Source organism: Canis lupus, chromosome 14 (assembly GCF_003254725.2).
Source record: "Canis lupus dingo isolate Sandy chromosome 14, ASM325472v2, whole genome shotgun sequence".
In the NCBI taxonomy this organism is placed as follows: Eukaryota; Metazoa; Chordata; class Mammalia; order Carnivora; family Canidae; genus Canis; species Canis lupus.
The window spans coordinates 4269176-4287223 of NC_064256.1; positions in this window are offsets into that span (position 1 = coordinate 4269176).

Sequence of the window (18048 nt, forward strand, 5' to 3'; positions counted from 1 at the left end):
AAAGAAAAGCAAGGTCTTCCTATAAAATGAAGGCATAATGTGGCTGGAACACAGTAAGAAATGGGAAGAGAAATATAAGAATAAGTTGAAGATATAGATTAGAATCAGATTAGGAAGGACTATTGTGGGGAATTGGGTTTTATTCTAAGTGAATGGGAAGTCATTGAAAGGTGTTAAACAGGGAAGAGATGTAAGCTACTTTTATTTAAACAGTATAATTGATTGTTAGAGAGCAGGAATGGGAAAAGAGAGACCTGTGAGGAGACTATCACAATTGTCCTCAATAGAGAAGAAATTGAGGTAGGTGAAGGAGCATGATAGCTATGAGATGCAGAAATGTGGATGAGTATCATACTATTGTTGAATAACTAATTACCCCCCAAATTTAGCAACTTAAAACAATTAACACTTGTTGTATTATATAGTTTTTGTAGGATCTAGAAGCAACTAAACTGGGTATTTCTGGTCAGGGTCTCTCATGAGGTTACATTCAAGCTGTTGGCTGGGGCTGCAGTCAGTTCAAAGCTTGATTGGGCTGGAGAATCCAACTTCACTCATACGGTTGTTGGAAGACTCATTTCCTTTTCTGACTGTTAGCCAGAGGCTTCTGTTCCCTACCACATGGGCCTCTCTAAGGTCTATTTACAACGTGGCAGCTTGCAGCTTAATTCCCTTAGAGTGTGGGTGATGGTGGAGAGAACAAGATGGAAGTCATAGTCTTTCGATAATCTAATCTCTGAGGTAACATTCCATCAATTCTGCCATAAGCGATTGGTCATACAGACCAACCCAGGTACAATGTGGGAAGGGACTGTACAGGGTATGAATACTAGGACATGGGGATCATCTTGGAAGCTGCCTAACATAGTGGTTATGAGATCTACTTTGGTTGCAGAACAAACAGGACTTTGCTGGTGAATTTGATGCAGCATATGAGGAAAAGGGAGAAAATTACTATGGCTTCTAGGCTTTAGGTTTGAGCTACTTACTACAATGAGAACGATTGGAAGAAAAACACACTGGAAGTAGGAAGAAATTAAGAGCTCTATTTGCAACTTGTGAAGTTTGCAAAGCCTTTTAGGTAACTAAGTGGGCATGTCAAGTAAGCAGGTTTTTAAAAAGGTTTTTTTTTTTTAAAGATTTTATTTATTTATTCATGAGAGACACACACAGAGAGACAGAGACACAGACAGAGGGAGAAGCAGGCTCCATGCAGGGAGCCCAATGTGAACTTGATCCCGGGACTCTAATATCACACTCTGAGCCAAAGACAGACGCCCAACCCCTGAGCCACCCAGGTGTCCCTCAAGTAAGCGGTTTGAATGAATAATTCTGGAACTCACAGGAGAGCCCAAGACAGGAGATTAAATTTAGAAGTATAGCCTATGGCTAGGATTTAAAGCCTAGGCACTGGATAAGATCACATAGTTGTAGTCGTTCTTGACCTTAGTGGATTAGAATCATCTGAGAAGCTTAAACAAAAATTTGACACCGGGCCATTCTCCAAATCAACTAAATCTGGGCATGCCACACAGCCATTGGGATTTTTAAAGCTCCTATGTGATCTCAAAATGCAGCCATGGTTGAGAACCCTTGATAAGGGAGAAATGTCAGTGGAGAAAAGAAGGGAGCCCAGGACCTTGCATGTGTGTAAGGGTAGAGAATGACACAGTGCTCCAGAGAAAGAAAGTTATGGCATAAGGTGCAGCTGATTATTGCAGTTCCTGAGAAATTGGTTAATTCTGTGGTGTACCACTGAGCCACTAACCAGCTGGTGAGAACAGTTTATGTACTTCACGTGCAAGGGGCTATCATCTGTGGCCAATGGAGAGACTAGGCTCACTTTGGAATTTCAAAATATAAAAAGTTGAATACACTGATTCCATTTCGTAATGCAATCAGACTTAATTAGACCCAAAGTATTTACCAAGTATTCCTCTGGCCTTCTTAATTAGGGATAAAAGTTAAGCAAATTTGAACCTGACACACTTTAAAGGGTAGATGATTCTGTGTGGAAATGTGGCTGGATGCCAGCTGAAAGTTTCTGAAATCAGGTTGAAAGGGAAAAGAATAAGTGTCCAGCCTAGTTTAACTTCAAATTAACAATTATAACATGCAGATCTTTGCATGCAGAGAAAGGTGGGGGCAATCCATTATCAGTAGATATTTGGAGGTATTTTTCCACCTGTGGAGATTTGCACATTGAGAGATCTATTTTCTAATATTGAGGGCTCTCTTTGTTACTTGCCCCCCTACCTCGAACTTTTGCAAACCCCAGAGTGTGCTAAGAGAACAGTGGCTTACAGCTATGTTCTCAGTCCTGCTACCTAAGACACTGAAACTGTGATCTTGGTAGCATTAATTCATTTTCTAAGACTCTTGACCAACAAATCAAACAGGTCAAGTTTATAACTCTTGAGTCCTTTGGAAGTATGTAGCATATTACCTTGCCCTACACTTGCACTTGAGCCAAGTTCTTTTAAAAGCTGTCACTGTAGGCAGCCCGGGTGGCTCAGCGGTTTAGCGCCGCCTTCAGCCCAGGGCCTGATCCTGGAGACCTGGGATCGAGTCCCCCATCGGGGTCCCTGCATGGAGCCTGCTTCTCCCTCTGCCTGTGCCTCTGCCTCTCTCTTTCTATTTCTCATTGAGTGAATAAATAAATAAATAAAATCTTAAAAAAAAAAAAAGCTGTCACTGTGTCTATGTTCCTATTTCTATTCAGGTCATTAAGGGAGCCCTAAAATGTTCTGTAGTTGGAGTTCAAAGTCCTCAGTTCAAGATTTAGCTCTACAACTTGTTGGCTATGACCCCTAGGGCAAGCCACTTAGTCTACTAAGTCCTTCTCTCCCTCTATATCATGGAGAGGATCCCTGCCTTGCCTCCTTCCTGAGGTCGTTGTCTATAAAGAAATGAGCGAATATAAATAGCCTTATCTTGCTGATGTAAAGACTTCCCACTATCACCATAACTGCTCTTTTGGGCATATGCAGAAGCCATTCATCTGCCTTGGATGTCTGCTTTTTTGTCTTCTCACCATCAAGCCTTGCTTTCCTTCCAAGTCTTATGGCGCAAACCTCACATTTCTTTAAGAAGTCCTTCCTGATTTACTCCATCTCACTTGGATCATCCTTTTGGTTTTTCTCCAATGCCAGAAGAATATGGTATTGTCTTTAAATGAAGTACTATTTCTTTATATGTTTCTCTATAGATGTCTTAAATTTATCCCGTGTTCATTCTGAATTGCATTAGATTGTAAGTTTTTGGGGGTTAGGGACTGGAGATTTCTCCCAGTTTTGTTGCAGAGATCAATATGACAGTTCTGTCCATCAATGTGGATGACTAACTTCTTAATCTGATTTATATTTCTCACTGGTCTTCACAAATCAAGATCACCCAGAAAGGAATTGAGTTTGGAATGTTTGTAGACATTTTCGTGCATCTAGAGCTCAGTCGTTCCCTTGTTAAGACAATTTTTGCTACTGGAGTCTTAATGATAATTGGCTATCAGTCAGGGAGGGAGGGGATGGAAACATTCACTTTCGCCTTTCATTAACAGGAACGTGTCTTTATCAGCACACTCCACTGAGATTTCAACATCACTCTCCTTCCTTCCTTGTCTTTCAAGTTGTTCCAAGCCCAGTGACATTTGAAATGATGAGTCATAGTCTAAATGTGGAGATCATCATTCTGCATGCACAACTGTGTGTGCTTGGGTGCCATCCCAGTGTGTGATGGGAAGCATGACTCTGACCTCACGGGGGAAGGCATTCTGAAAATCATCCCCTGTGAGCTTGAAAGTGGCATAAAGCATGATCTGATATTTTTGGAACCCCCACAGGGACAAGAAGACTCAAGCTGATGTTTTGTGGATTTTACATAATAAGCCTATATCATAGGCTTCTGTGGTGGAGTAGAAACATCATCCCGAAAGACAGGAGACCTGAGTTGAGGTCTTGCTCTCTAAGTTGTTGTGTGACCTTGGGTGCACCTTGTCACCCCATGGGACCTCAAAGAAGAAGCAAGTCACCTTAATTTCCTTAAAGCTCTAAATTTCTACTGAGTGCTATGAGATAATGTGATCCAATCAATCAGGACTTCACAATTTTGTTCTTGTCTCATGATGTTTCTATTGATTAGAGAGGTGGGAGGGGGGACTAGTCCAGGGTAGCCTGCTGGATGTCTCACAGATATATATGTAACAGATAGTGAAAGGGAATCAGAAACCAGGAGGTGGAAATGGGGAAAGAGAGGAAAGAAAAGTAGAAAAGAGGATGTTTTCAAGTTTCCCTCTGTGCTGCCATTTTTCTGGTGAATAGTCGATTTCTGGTCATTCCCAGGTGGTCAAGGAGGCTTGCTGATTGCTATGGACTGTGCACTCTGCAAATTCTTATGGTGAAGGCTTACTGGGATGGTATTTGGAGGTGGAGTCTTTGTGAAATGATTAGGTCATGAGAGTAAAGCCCCTATGATGAGATTAATGTCCTTATAAGCAGATGAGGAGAGCTAGCCTTCTGTCTCTGTCGTGGGAGGCCACAATGAGAAGATGACACGTGTAAAACAAAAAGAGAGGCCTTCACCAAGAACCCAACCATTCTGGTACCCAGCCAGCCTCCAGAACTAGTAAGAAATAAATATTTGTTATTTAAGCCACCCATTCAGTGGTATTTGCTGTTGTAGTCTGAACTAAGACACTGGTAACATTCAAGACACAGGGTAAGAACCTGTTCTTGACTCCAGAACTGGAGTGATCCCCCCAATCACTCTGTTCCAAGGACAAATGTCTGCTTGGAGAGGCTGAATCTATTGCCCTTGGACCCCTGTGCTGAGCCCTAGTCCCCACAAGCTTCTAAAATTAAAACTTTATATAAAGGCACCATTTGGCATAGCTTTCTGAAGCTTGCTCTGTGTTTTTTATTTTATTTTATTTTATTTTATTTTATTTTATTTTATTTTATTTTATTTATTTGAGAGAGAGAGAGAGAGAGCGAGCACGCATGAGTGGAAGTGGAGGGGCAAAGGGAGAGGGAGAAGCAGACTTCCTGCTGAGCAGGAAGCCTGACGTAGGGCTCGATCCCAGGACCCTGGGGTCATGAACTGAGCCAAAGGCAGATACTCAACCAACTGAGCCCCCAGGTGTCCTGAAGCTTGCTTTGTGTGTCTCCATGGTGTGTGTGTTGTGTATCCATGTTCGTACATGGAGCTCTAGCTGGTTCATTTTAATTACTAAGTACTCTTCCATTGTAAGAATATCACTATAAATATATCCTTCCTTTGATGGACATATATGTTGTTTCCAACTCTTTTTCTACTAAAAACAAAGCTACAATACACATTTTTAGTCATATCTCCTTGAGCACATGGAGTTGCCAGATCAAAGAACATGTATATCTTCAATTTGTTATTGCCAAAATGCTCTTAAAGGGGTCATATGAATTTATACTCCCACCAGTGCTACAGGAGAGTTCTTATTATTCCAAATCCTTGTCTCCACACAGTATTTTCCAAGGCCTTTCAGGTTCTGCCAATCTCTGATATAAAGGGCATTTAATCTGGTTCCAGACTTTTAAGGGAGCGATTTAAAAATTTCAGTGTTTAGTAGGATGTTCACTATAGGTTCTTGACAGATGTTGTTTATTAGTTTAAGGAAATTAATGTCTAGTCTTGTTTTGCTATGATTTTTTTAAAACCACAAATAGATACCGAGTTTTATCAAGTATTTTTGTTCTGCTTATGGAGAGGTGATCATCTAACATTTTAAATAATCTTCCTAATGGTGTTAGACGCAGGTGATTGGTTTGATGGGAAGCCGAGATGAAGTAAAAAGATTCTTACAAAAAAAAAAAAAAAAAAAAAGATTCTTACAAAGACAAATTCCTTGCAGTTTTTCAAAACATCAGCTTCCAATAGAGCATCTCAAAAGTCACCTCCCACAGTCAGAGGGTTGGAAAGGAAGGCAGGTATTGTCATGTACCACAAATAATTCATCATGTGGTAAGTGGGGATGTGCAGGGGTGTTGTTATAACTAGAGACTATTACCCAGAAGGACTGAAGAACAGCATGCTGCACAATGGGTTATTTGAACAATATACGATTATTATGGGCCAATGCCTCTGGCTTGGATATATTTTTGTTAAGGTGAAATTTTCTTTGTAATGGAGTTGGTTATAATAGGATTTGATCTCCATCCATCTCACTTACCCGTTCTCCCTCTGGCGGCTGTGATAGCCTTGCTCCCTTTGCAGCAGCCAGCCCAGCTGTGTCTCAGGAGCCAAACGTGCCTCTAATTTGTGACCAAAAGCTCCCCAACGGAGCTCTCCTCGTAAGCTCCAGATCTCTTTGACTTAGCAAATGTTCATCCATCATGGGTAGCTTTACTCAATCTGCTTTCCCAAGGTGTTTGTGGTGTTTATGGTCTTACTCAGCTCCTCTCCCTCTGAACCCTCCCAGCCTATTTAGACACAATTTGAGTTTGTCACACATCATGGATGGTGCGCATCTATGTCCTGAGGGTTCTGAGTTTCACCCCTGGCTGAGGCGAGTGCCCTGTCTGTCCGGGTGAGGTAGTAGTCAGTTCGAGGATGTTGCTAAGACTCATATCACAGGTTTTGGACAGAGATGCACCTGCCCCCTACCTTGCTACAGCATTTGGAGTTTAGTAAGTTTGGCCTAGAAGAAGGATATCCATGATGCGATGCACCAAATCACCACTCCAGCCTGCACAATTCCGAGGACATGCCCCATGGGCATTAGTTTGGTTGAACAATCTATATGCAAATTAATAGTTCCTCTTCTTCTGAGTGCTGTGTTAAGTATATTAACCTTATCATTCTTTTCTTACTCCATACATCGGCTGATTCTGCCAGAAGTTACAATATGGACAGTTGTTTATGGCAATTCACTTGAGGGGTGCTAACAGGCCCCCCTCACCAGATGTGCTTCTTTTGCCAAGGTGCCTGGGAAATTGTGGCTCTGTCTTGGTTGGGGGATATAAATCTCTGTCACTCTCAGGCTATGATTACTTAATTAATAAGCTCAGCCAGAGAGTTCGGGCTCACAGGAAGTAAAATGTAACATTCATTCATTTGGATCTTAATAAATAGTGAGTTTCCAGTGATTCAGAGATGTGTCCTGTGTCCTGTGTGCACTGGCCCAGAGGAGCACATGGTCTAGCAGCATCTCTGAAAAAGCGCTGAACTGGAGTGAGAGCCTGGGAGTAGCAGTCCTTTTACCAGATCTGAGAGCTGGGTAGACAAGGGAACGTCTTTGAGTCATGATTTCCACATTTTAATTTTTAAAGTGGAGAGAAGGTGGCATAGGCTCCCTGATGTTCCTATGAGAATAGAAATTACATTCACCTGGTTCCCATATCAGCAAAAATCTCCCTTTCCCCTCCCTTGTGTATCATCTGCCCACTTCTATCTTCCTATTTAAGCAGGTCACTGTTGGTGTTAGGACCTGCTTATCCTTTCAGAGATTAAGGGGAAAAAAAGTATGTACTAGCCGATTGAAATTTATATTCCTTATCCCTTTTTTATTTAACATAAGATACAATATGTTATCAACACTGTCCTGCCATTGCTTTTTCTTTCCAGATAACAAGATACCCTAAAGATTTTTATGTTAATAAAGAGCTTCTTGGGATCCCTGGGTGGCGCAGCGGTTTGGCGCCTGCCTTTGGCCCAGGGCGCGATCCTGAAGACCTGGGATCGAATCCCACATTGGGCTCCCGGTGCATGGAGCCTGCTCCCTCTGCCTGTGTCTCTGCCTCTCTCTCTCTCTCTCTCTGTGTGTGTGTGACTGTCATAAATAAATAAAAATAAATAAATAAATAAATAAATAAATAAATAAATAAATAAATAAATAAATAAATAGCTTCTTTGGACGCCTGGGTCGCTTAGTGGTTGAGCATTTGCCTTTGGCTCAGGTCATGGTCCCGGGGTCCTGGGATAGAGTCCTGCATCGGGCTCCCTGCAGGGAGCCTGCTTCTCCCTCTGCTTATGTCTCTGCCTCTTTCTCTGTGTCTCTCATGAATAAACAAATAAAATCTTTTTTTTTTTTTTAAAGAGCTTCTTCAATCTTTTTTGCTTTTGTTTTTATCACCGTATAGAATTCCACTGTATGCATCTCAGCAGTTTAGCCAGTTCCCATATAGATAGTAGTTTGGTTGTTTCCATTCTTTTTTTTTTAATTTTTATTTATTTATTATAGTCACAGAGAGAGAGAGAGGCAGTGGGATAAGCAGGCTCCATGCACCGGGAGCCCGATGTGGGATTCGATCCTGGGTCTCCAGGATCTCGCCCTGGGCCAAAGGCAGGCGCCAAACCGCTGCGCCACCCAGGGATCCCTGTTGTTTCCATTCTTTTGCTATTTTAAACAACACCAAAATGTACAGGGTTGTGTTTACATCATTTTGTGGTTGGCGAGTCTATCAGTAAGGTAATTCCTAGAAGCAGTTTCTGGGTGGGTCAAAGATACACACATGGCTAATTTTGCAAGTCTGATGTCTCTTTTTCTGATGCCAAATGTGTGGTATCTTTTCCTATACCAATTCCCTGATTCTCTGACACCAGCCGGGTATCCAACAATTTGACTCAAGTCTGACACTATTTACCTGGAGTTAGCATCAGACTCCACAGGCTTAAGTGCTCAGTCCCACGCAGCTGACCTCATTTTATTTTTTTCAAGATTTCATTTATTTATTCATGAAAGACACAGAGAGAGGCAGAGACACAGGCAGAGGGGGAAGCAGGCTCCCTGTGGGGAACCTGATGTGGGACTCGATCCCAGGATCCGGGGATCATGCCCTGAGCCCAAGGCAGATGCTCAACCACTGAGCCACCTGGGTGCCTCCTGACCTCACTTTAGATGCCAGTTGCAAGTGAGGTGCCTGCTGACTACAGATTCAGGGGCTCTCCTGGCAACCCTCCCCCCACCCCTGTCCCCTATTCAATAATTCTCTAGAATGACTCCTAAAACTCAGGAAAGTGCTTTGCTACTATTACTGGTTTATTATAAAGGATGCAGCTCAGGAACAGTCCGGGGGGGGGGCAGTTATGTGGTGGGGAGTGGGAGCTTCCGTACCCTCTCCAGGTGCCACCTTTTCAGCACATCGCTGTTGTCACCATCTGGAAGTTCTCTGGGTCTCCTTCAAGTGTCTATAACTTAGCCTCCATCAGCCTCCCACCTTAGAGGTCCAGGAATGTGGTTGAAAGTTCTCACCCTTATATCAGCACAGGTTTGGTGATTTTGATGACTGGGCCTCATCCCGAGGCACTCTGTTGGCATAAACTTAGGTATGGTTTGTGGGGCCTCCCTCTAAGCAACCAAACACATTCCTATCACTTAGAAAATTCCAAGCATTTTAAGAACTCGGTGCCAGACATGGGATAAAGACCAAACATGTTTTTTTATTATATTACAGTAAGATACAGTCAAAATATCCTGATATATCAATTTTTACTCCCCTTCTTGCCGTGAGTGAGCGGGACTGTCTGTGTCCCCACGGCATGGCCAGCGCCACAGGTTTATTGAGCTTTTGGCTCTTTGCCACCTTGGTGGTGATAAGTGGACTCTCACAGTAGTTTTAATTTGTATTTCTTTTATCCAGAATGAGACTGAGCATCTTTTCGTATAATGGAGAGCCATCTCTATTTTGAAAAATTAAGTTTTGAGGGCAAGAGAAAGGAAAGATCCAGAACCTGGCTTTCCTGAGCAAAGGGGAGCTGAGGGGTTCTGCAGAGGGGGGCATGAAGGGTCGGAGATGGACTGGAAGTCGCCTATTCTATTCTCTCATCGTTTGTGTCAGTCAGCCCCGTTTCCTCATCTGCTGCCCACACCCCCAGGCTTCACGGTGACCCTTTGAGTGGATGGGCCATGCCCCCCTGTTAGGCCATCGCAGGCTCCCTGCAGCTCCTCCAGGGTTAGGCTTCTGCGGTCAGCTGGAGTGACCCTGCCAAGGCCCAGCTGCGAGAGCCTGGCTGCCGTGGCTGCCGTGGTTTGCTGATCGCTGTGTTCTGATGCCCTTTGGAGAATCAGGATTGCGGAGTGAGGACACCCAGCTCGTGTCACTGTTGGTGCTGGAGGGTGGAGCCATTGTGGGTCACAGGGACTTTGAGAAAAGAAATGAGACAGAGAGGGAAGGAGAGAAGGTAATGCTAATCCAGCAACCGACATTCACTGGCCGCCCTAGTGGCAGCCAGGGCTCGGAGAGTCAACTGTCCACAGAGGGGACCCCACCCACCCATCCAGAGCATCACCCACCTATTCCTGGAGGACAAAGGACTAGCCTCTTCTGCCACATGGATGAAGGACAGGAGCCAGTCTCTTTAATGGAGTAAGATGCTGCTCGGAGGGTGACTGCAATTCCCATGTCCTTCCACCAAAGCTGTGCCCCAAAGTAGCCCTAGGCATGGGTGCTTGGCAAGCAAAAGGAAAAGTGCCCCATGCTCAATGGTTGTCTCCACGCTGTTCCTTCCAAACGCTGTTAAGATGCAGCTGGGGGTCTATGTCGGCTTCTAGCCCATGATGCTCGACTCTGTTTCCCCGTGTGCAAAATGCTTGCGAGCTTCCCTAGAGCATTCTTGTTTCTGGAGATGTTAAGGGTCCCAAAGACCAGTTGCTCAGATCTTCTCCAAGAAGCCAAGTGGCCGAGTGTGGAGTGCTGTTCCCCGGTGGCCGCGGCCCCCACCTAAGTCTTTGCGAACCTGAGGCAGAGAGTTCCCTGTGCTGTGATGGATGGAGGTCCTGGGCAGCAGGATCTTTTGGCAGCAGCCTGCCCGGAGTCTGATGAGCAGCCAACTCAGAATGAAGATAAAGCACCAGTGAGCTTTGATGGACGATGGGCAAAGCTTGTCTTGAAATTGGTCTCTCAAAACAATATACAAACTAATACACAAATCAATGCAAAGTGTTTAAACCGCCAAGAAAACTCGGCCCATCTATCACACTTAAGGGGAAGAGGGGGCCATGGAGTTTGGCAATTGCCTGAGTCCCCAAGGCCCTGGGGAAGGAAACTCTATCTCTGGGAACTGACAGCTTGATTCAGCTCCCTCCTGAGCGTGGACCCCAATACGGCTTGCAGTGGGTAAAAGGCAAGGATTCTTGACCTCAGCCATGTGACCATGCTTCATAGGAAGAGCTGTGGCCTTTGTCTGTTCCCCCAGTGACCACTGATGGAGGGGCCCATGGTTTGGGGGTGGCCATTGTATCAGGGAGCCTGCGGTGGGTGGTAGCTCCCAAGCCTGGACTAGTGGTGATACATGAGATTGGTCTCAACTCAGGGGGACTTGGAGCCCAGCAGCACGGGGACCTGTGGTCGCTAACACTGTTCATTGCTTGTGTGGTTTTTAAACATATGTATGTATGTATGTATGTATGTATGTATGTATTTTTAACAAAATATATTGTATGTATATTTACTTCTAATAAACATAAAAAACTGCATATATTTAAGGTGTAAAACAGGGTGTTTTGGTACACATACAGAGTGGATTGCTGACTTCAGCCGGGCCGTTTAACATCTACATCACGTCACACACTTCCTTTGTGTGTGTGGTGATGAGGGTCCCCGAGATCTACTCTCTGAGAATGCCCAGTACTCAGTGAAGAATCGTCATCAGTAGTCACCAGGCTTGTGCATTAGTTCTCGAGACTTACTCCTCCTCTGTAACTGCAACTCCGTGCCACTGACTAACGCCTGCCGTTCTGCCCGCCTCTTTGCCCCTGCTTCCATCAGTCTACTCTCTTCTTCAATGTATTTGACTTTTCCAGATCCCCCTGTGAATGAGATCACGCAGTATGTGTCTTTCTGTAAGTGGCTTATCTCACTAAGTATAATGTCCTCTAGGTTCATATATGTCCCAAATGGTGGGACTCCTTTCTTTGTAAGGCAGGAGGACATTCCATTGTGTACATGTCTCTACAGACACACACATACAATTCCTTTATTCTTCATTCATTGACAGATACTTAGGCTGTTTCCATACCTTAGCTATTGTGAGTAATGCTGCGATGAACATGATGATTGTGCTTCAGCTGTCACTGCAGCCCTAGTCCCCCTACTCTTGCCCATCTGGAGCGGCTCTCTTCTTTCTTCACTCTCTGAACAATCACAAAGTCTACCTTAATGTCTTATAATTTTATATCTGCCTGGGGCACCTGGGTGGCTCAGTGTTGAGCATCTGCCTTCAGCTCAGGGCGTGATCCTGGGTCCGGGGATCGAGTCTCACATTGGGCTCCCTGCATGGAGCCTGCTTCTCCCTCTGCCTGTGTCTCTACCTCTCTTTGTGTGTCTCATGAATCAATAAATACAATCTTAAAAAATACAACTTTGGATTAGCCTTATTCATTCTAGATATTGCTTCACTGGAATAGAAAGTGAGTAAACACAACTACTTCCAGCATGCCTTGCACGTTGCAGTCTTTCCATGTATATGGCTGATAGTATCAGTTCCACATAAGAGGAGAAGAGATTGAAGTTCAGAGAGGTTTAGTGCTGTGACTGGTCTGCCAGAAGGAAACACCTTGTAGGAATATAGAGTCAGAGTTGTGTTTCATTTTTCAAATCCTTGACCACAGAAGTTGGTCTCTGGCAAGGACTCTATTATTCCAGCTTCCACAGAGGTTCTGGGGAAGGGTTAGCAACTTCATCCTTCCCTTCTGTTGTTATAGTTTCTGACCTCATCTGGGGTGCATGTGGCAGCAGGGCCAAGAGACATAGATGTCAGTGTCCCCCTGCCCATCCCTTAGGAGCCTAGGAATTTGGCTGGAATGAAAGATGGTTACTTTTTAAGGATTTTACCCCATAACCAAAAGCTGAAAGAACAATCCCATTTTTAGCAATAAATATAAGGGTTTGGAGAGCCCCCAGCAAAGGGGCCATGTAAACCACAGGGGCAGAAGAGCCCCTGGACATTTCTCACTCATCTCCTACTTCCAGGCTGCATCCACACCATCCCAGCCAGATGTGGTTCTGACTTACCCTCAGAGGGAAGGAAAGGAGACAACCTTCTTCTGGAGCTTATCCTACTGCTTTGCTAAGCCCTTGCTTAGCAGTTCATCCTAAATTCCTCTTCTGTAATTTTGATCCATGGTTTTTGGTTGGTCTGTGTCTGTTATGATGTCTCAAAACTGCCAAGTCATTCCTGGAGCCTGTGGGCTATTCTCAGTGCTATTTGGATCACCCCTGAAATGTATGGTCAATCGTGGGTGTCCTTCTGTATAAAGGATGTGGACAAATTGGAGGCCCCCAAAGAAGACTGAATAAGACACGGTGTGCACAAGCCACCCTGCCACATTGAGCATAGTCTGAGAGTCTGAATTTTATGGAAAAAAAGGATTCAACTTATTGGCTGGGATTTCAAAGGAGCACATTAGGGGAATTCCATTAGGAGAAATTCAGGGATGCATTGGGATCAGAAGCATGAAGATAGGGAGGTGTGAGGAAGGTGGCTATGGAGCTAGGCAGGGATCAGGACACGGATGCTGAGTGTCACGATAGGGAATTTGGTTTTGAGAGTGGTAGGCAGCCAATGAACATCAATGTATGGCAGTGACCTACTTAGATGTGTGGTCAAAAGTTGCTAGGAGACCATCTATAGAAGGGCTCAGAGGGGACAAGACTAGGGGCAGGGGGGCCATGGGAGGCTGGCACAGTGTCAACACCTAAAGAAGAAACTTCTGGCTCTTCCTCTGGGCTGGTGAGAGGCTCTGGGGGTTATATGGGCTGCCCTTCTCCCTCGGTGGCCCTGGTACTTGCCCACAGGGTTACTCTGCTTCCATAGTGGATTGCATTGGTGTCCTGAGAACAGCAACCATGTGAGAGGCCACATCTCCCTTCTTGGGCTCTCTGGGTGCTCCAGTAATCTGGGCCCCAGAGGATTCTGGGGAGACCAGCTGGACTGTTTCACAAAGAAGCAGGGTGTTTCTCATTCCCTGGTTTCTGTTGGCAGGAAGAAAAAACATCAAAACTCCCATTTTTATAGACACATAATTAGGAGAGGCTGAAACTCATTCCAGGAAAGCCTTTGGGGCAGTGACTCTGGTCTATACGCTGTCTTTACCTGTTGGAGCCCGTGAAGGCCCAGGCCTGTCTCACCACAGACTCTTTATTAAATTGTAGTAAAATACACATAAGATGAAATTTACCATCTTAACCACTTCTAAGTATGTATGAGTGTTAGGTACATTCACATTGTTTTGCAATTAATCTCCAGAACTCTCTATCTGGCAGAAACTGTACCCATGAGACAACTCCCCATTCCCCCTCCCTAGCTCTTGGCAACCCCATTCTACATTCTGTCTCTACCAGTTTAACTACTCCAGGTACCTTATAAGTGGACTCATACAGTATTTTTCTTTCTGTGACTGGCTTATTTCACTTGGTATAATGTCCTCCGGGTTCAACCTTGTTGTAGCATGCATCAGAATTTCCCAACTTTTTAAGAGTGAATAATATCCTATTTATGTATATGTACCACACCTTGTTTGTCTATTTGTCTGTCGATGAACACTTGGGTTACTTACACACCTTGGTCACTGTGAATAATGCTGTTATAAACTTGTGTGTATAAATGTCGCTTTGAGACCTGCTTTCAGTTCTTTTGGGTATATACCCAGAAGTGAAATTGCTAGATCACATGGTAATTCTGCTTTTACATTTTGAGGAACCACCCTATGGCTTTCCACAGCAGCTACACTATTTTACATTCCCACCAATAGCCACACAGCCTTTTTATGACATGCCTGTAAACTACAGGGCTATCATGGGAGTTGAGGACACAGGCTGAGTTATAGGCATGCTGGGCATATAATTCAACCCTCAACCACACCACTACACACTCAAGAGCCCTGAAGATGTGGGCCAGAGAGTAGTGGCATCTCTAAACCAACTCAGGTCAGAATTACTCTTGCTCAATTTCAGAGCCTTGGGTTTACATGTAAAAAATTTCTATAAAAGTCCATTTAAGAAACAATAAAAGGTTTGAATAAGCTTTCCGAGTTATAGAGCTGTAGGTTGTTTAGGGGGCTAATGGCATCTCCTTTGTTTCCTTTTTTTTTTTTTTATGGTCAGAAATTTCAAAGTGTCTCATTCTAAGTAGGACTTTGTTTCTGAGGATCTCAAGCAACTGCAAAAAGTTTCTTGCTACTCAATTCCAAGAGATTACTGTGAAGTTAGTAGATCCAAGAGCTAATACTCTCAATTATGGTTGCTACAATGAGAAATGATATAGTAGACCTTTTTTGGGGTGTCTCCCCAGGCTCTCTTCTCTGAGAACTGCTTGTCTCACCTCCAGGCTTTAGCTCCCTGCAGCCATGCTTCTGCTGTGTCTCCTCCAGGCCCCCCCAGTCTTGTTACTAAGGGACTGACTACTAACCCATGCTTCTGAAAAGTTGGGGTTGTGTCTAAGGCAGGGATCAGCAAACTAGCCAAATCTTGCCTACTGCCTGCCTGTTTTTGTAAATAAAGTTTTATTGGAACATGGTCCTATGCCCATTTATTACATATTAGCTGGGACTGCTTTTGCATGTCAAGATAGAGTTGGGTAGTTCTGCAAAGACTGTATGGCCCACGAAGCCAAAAATATTTTCTATCTGGCCTTTACAGAAGAAGTTTGCCAGGTATCAGCCTAAGGGAAAGTCCATTAGTCTCTCTGAGTGGCTGGACCAGGGTATGTGAACCCTCAATCTATGGGGCAGCCACATTCTGCCATGTAGACTGAGGAGAAGAGAAAGCCAGTCTGCAGAAAGAGAGAAACAGGAAATAGACCTAGGGATGGGAGATAAGAGAAGGAGAGCAAATCCTTCTCTTGGATAGTCCCTAAGACCTTTGTTCTATACCTTTTTTAAGGATACTGGGTTTCAGTAGTTAACTCCCAAACCCTTATGATAAAATCATCATCATCTTCTTCTTCTTCTTCTTCCTTTTTTTTTTTTTTTTTTTTTTTTTTTAATTAGCTCAAATCTGTTTCTGGTTTTGGCATCTGGACCCCTGACAAACACTCAGGAGAAGCTCTGCGCCTCCTGCTACTCATAGATCAGTGGTGGACCAGTACATCAAAGCTAAGTCCAGAGATCTGGCCTTCCCTCTGTCTCATCTTCTGAGCTTGTGAGCCTCTCCTGGCACTGCTGGGGGAAGCAGGTGTGTGCAAAGGTTGGCAGCTGAGCTGATGCAGAGAAAAAGTTGCTGGTGAGGAGCCCAGGATGAGAGCCCCTGGTGCATGGCCTTTTGCTCTTGACTGACAGCCACTCTGTCCTCCTGGCAGGAGCTGGAGTGGCCTCCAAACCTTGTGTGCTCCAGCAGCTGCAATCAGGGAAAATGCCAGAAGCTGCCAACCCTGGCCTTTCTGCCCTTGGACCCTTTGAAACATTTCTCTCAAGTCTACCTTGAATTTCCTTTGTAACTTTTTTGTAAAAATGGCTCAAATGTAATTTTTAGTCAGATATTTTTTTTAAGTAGTTTCCACATCCAACCTGGATCTTGGACTTAAGACCCAAGGTCAAGAGTCACATGCTCCACTGACTGAGCCATTCAGGCACCCCTCGAACACTTCTTATACTGGCAGCCTAGTGAAGTCAAACACAATGTTTGGCACATAGTGGAACAGCATTCATGGTTCAAATTCACAGTGGAATTCCAACAGACTTTTAATGAGAACTTCTGGTTCAAGATGGTGGCTTGAACTTATGTTTTCATCCTGGTCACTTAGATTTCATGGGAATCGAGCTATAAATAATGTATATTATGGCAAAAGATTAGAGAGGAAGATTGCCACGGGACAAGAAAGCCCAACACTTTTCTGGAAGTTGGAATGAATGGTATTATCAGGATACTTGCAACAGTCAGAAAAAGGCACAGCCTGGTGTAGAAAGAGGCTGCAATAGGATGTGGGAGCCTATAAAACTACTAGAAACCAAGAAGGGTCTGAGGTTAGACTTAGCTAGTGCAGTGGAAAGCTCATAGAAGAGGTATGGTTAAGTTGGTATATGTTTGGATGGGTCACCTGGTATCTGCTCCAAAACCACATGCAAGAGGTATATCTTCAAATTTAAACCAGTCCTCTGGTGAAGGCTGAAGCATCTAGTGCAGATTTTGGTGCATATTCTACTCTTCAAGGAGTCTGTCGCCTGGCTGTCAAGTCAGCTCCTTAACACCAAATCTGCCAGCTAGTATACAACCAGGCAACCTTTCACACCCCATGGAGAGCTAATGAGACTTCTAGGGTAGAGATAGGGTGACAAAATAGATCTCAATGCAGCACAATGCAGAAGAAAACCACATTAGCTGCCTAGTCCTTTTAAACTATGGAATGACAACCAGAGATCATAAAGTTTAGAAAAGAGCTAGAATCTAAAAAAGACAGGCCAAGATAAACAGACTTACCCCAGTGGAAATCAAGTTAGTTCAGGAAACAAACAAACAAACAAACTTATTTATACACTCATATTTAAGGGCATATTATATCCACAAAACAAGAAAAAAAAAAGAAAAAAGAAACAGAAAGCAAATACAAGACAGTTCTTAGAGATTACAGAATCTTGATTATCAAAATAAATTCAGAATAAGCTTGGGATATAAAGTCAAGAGGATATCTCAGAATGCAGAACAGAAATATTAAGGGAAGATAAAATTGGAAAAAAGGCAAAAAACAAGAGAACTCAACCTGAGGTCAAACATAAAAGGAAAAAGAATCACAGAAAGAGAGAATAGAGAAAATAGAAATTAGAAAAGAAACAGTAAAAGAAAATTTCTCGGGGCTAAAGAGGACCTTAATTTTAAAGGGCTCAGAGTATCCAGCAAAATAAATAGAAGCAACAATAGCAAAACAACCCAACAGTTAGACAGTTTTTTTTTTTTTTTTTTTTTTTTTGTGAAATCTTAAATCACCAAGGGTAAATGGTGGATCCTAAAGTCTCCCAGAGAGATCAAATAAGTCACCTCAGTGGAATGAAATTTGAACTGGCAACTGACTTTTCATCTGTAACCCTCAGTGCTAGAAGACAATAATGCCTTTCCTCTGAGAGAATAAGACCTAACTTAATTTTTTAAA